Raw genomic sequence first — 2305 nt, 5'->3', positions numbered from 1 at the left:
TGTTTGGGCTACGTCCACACTGATTATTGTATTTCTAAAGGAGAGAGAGCTCTGAATATGAGAGTGAGAGCTTTGAGAGAGCTTAAAGCTTAGGGGGTGTGAGGCGCTTCTCCCAATTATGAGGGTGAGGGGTCATTTTATAGAATAAGGGCTCCTCACTGATTACATATTTGCCCCTTTCTTTATTACATAATTACATTTGAGTCCCCCGAGTATTTATACGGGATCTAAATACGGAGGCCCTAAGTATGGTATAAACAGTAGTCCCTCAAGTCTTCAGTCAAGAGAGTCTTTTGGCTGGAGACTTGAAATTCAGTCCATGTGTGGGCCGAATTAACTAGATGTCGTCTAGAACTGATACCCGATATGAGGCGGTGCCCAATCTGAAATGATGCTTAACTAGAAGTAGCACATGTTGCGAGGTTGCTCTGCTTGTGGCTTATGTTGCCTTGGTTGGTTCGGCTTGTGGCGTTGAAGGTGAGGGAGTCCCTTTTATAGAATAAGGGCTCGCTCCTCAATACATAAATGATGGGTTAGGAGTGATGCTCGCGGCGAGTCGGTTGCTCAGCAGGCAGCGATGCTCTCTAATGATGGTGAGGGAGTCTCTTTTATAGAATAAGGGCTCGCTCCTCAATACATAAATGATGGGCTAAGTCCCCTAAGTATTTTTTATGAGGCCCAATATATGGTGATGGGCTAGAGTTAATGCTTGCGGCGAGGCGGTTGCTCAGCAGGCGGCGATGCTCTCTAATGATGGTGAGGGAGTCCCTTTTATAGAATAAGGGTTCGCTCCTCAGTACATGAATAATGGGTGCTCTCTAATGAAAGTGAGGGAGTCCCTTTTATAGAATAAGGGTTCGCTCCTCAGTACATAAATAATGGGCTAAGTCCCTCAAGTATTTTTCATGAGGCCCAGTTGAGGCCCAATATATGGTACATAGTGTAGTCCTCCAAGTCTTCGATCAATAGAGTCTGTTGGCTGGAGACTTCAAATTGAATCTATGTATGGGCCGAAATGGCGGTTGTTCGGAGGCAGTATTTGTATACCCTGCACTGAAGCTTTGAAGCTGGAGCTTTTGTAAATGAAGCTTTTGAAGCTGGAGCTCTGTAAATGAAGCTTTTGAAGCTAGAGCTTTTGTAAATGAAGCTTTTGAAGCTAGAACTTTTGTAAATGAAGCTTTTGAAGCTAGAGCTTTGTAAATGAGGCTTTTGAAGCTGGAGCTTTGTAAATGAAGCTTTTGAAGCTGGAGCTCTGTAAATGAAGCTTTTGAAGCTAGAGCTCTGTAAATGAAGTTTTTGAAGTTGATTGACATGAGTGATGCTCATGAATGTTGACATGAGTGATGCTCATGAATGTTTATGTATGATTGATATGAGTGATGCTCATGAATGTTTATGTATGATTGAAATGAGTAATGCTCATGAATGTTTATGTATGATTGATATGAGTAATGCTCATGTATAATTTGAAGTACTGGGCGTACTTTTGATCACCTGGTTGGTGATAATAGCAGCGGTATGCTGAATAATTTTGGAGTACTGGGCGTACTTTTGATTACCTGGTTGGTGGTAATAGCGGTAGGCTGCCGAATAATTTTTTTGTAGCACTGGATGTTCTTTTGATCACCTGGTTGGTGATAATAGAGGGCTTGGCTCTTTTGGGCATATGGGTCTTCGCCCTCCACATAACATTCCAGCCCATTTATTTTAGGCTTTGCCGTTTTTATTTATTATTATTATTATTATTATTATTATTATTACCCTTTGATGGGGTTTATACAGATGTCTCTGAAAGATAAGAAAAATAAATTACCTCATTAAAAAATAAGGAAAGTAAATCACATCATTCTGGTGGGTGTTTACTTCTTACTTTTGCATTGTGGGTGTTTATTCCTTGCTTTTGCTTTCTGCTTTCTGTCCGTGCGCTGCTGTCATGCATGTGCACCCAATTAATCTTTACGGTCTGCCTCTGCGCCGAGAGGAATGAGTAGAAAGGAATCCGAAGAAAGTGAGAACAATTGATGGGAAAGCTTCTTTCAGCTGGATCCTCCAAATGGAAGACAACCCATAAATGCTTTTCCTTTTTTACTTTTGCTTTTCTCTTTTTCTCGATCGACCCGTGTGTCTCTCACTTGCTTTTGCTTTCTTAGAAATCAAAAAATGATTTCACATGGTTTTCTCATTTTAACTACATAGCTGTATCCACAACGGTTGGAGTCTGCCCTGCTGTGAGAGTCTACCCTGGTTTGTAAAGTAGTCATGCTCTCTGTGTCGCTTTCCACAATGAAAACCCCACTCCGCCCCA

This window comes from Malus sylvestris, chromosome 5 (genome assembly GCF_916048215.2).
Source record: "Malus sylvestris chromosome 5, drMalSylv7.2, whole genome shotgun sequence".
NCBI lineage: Eukaryota > Viridiplantae > Streptophyta > Magnoliopsida > Rosales > Rosaceae > Malus > Malus sylvestris.
Note: the sequence above shows the minus strand (reverse complement) of the source record.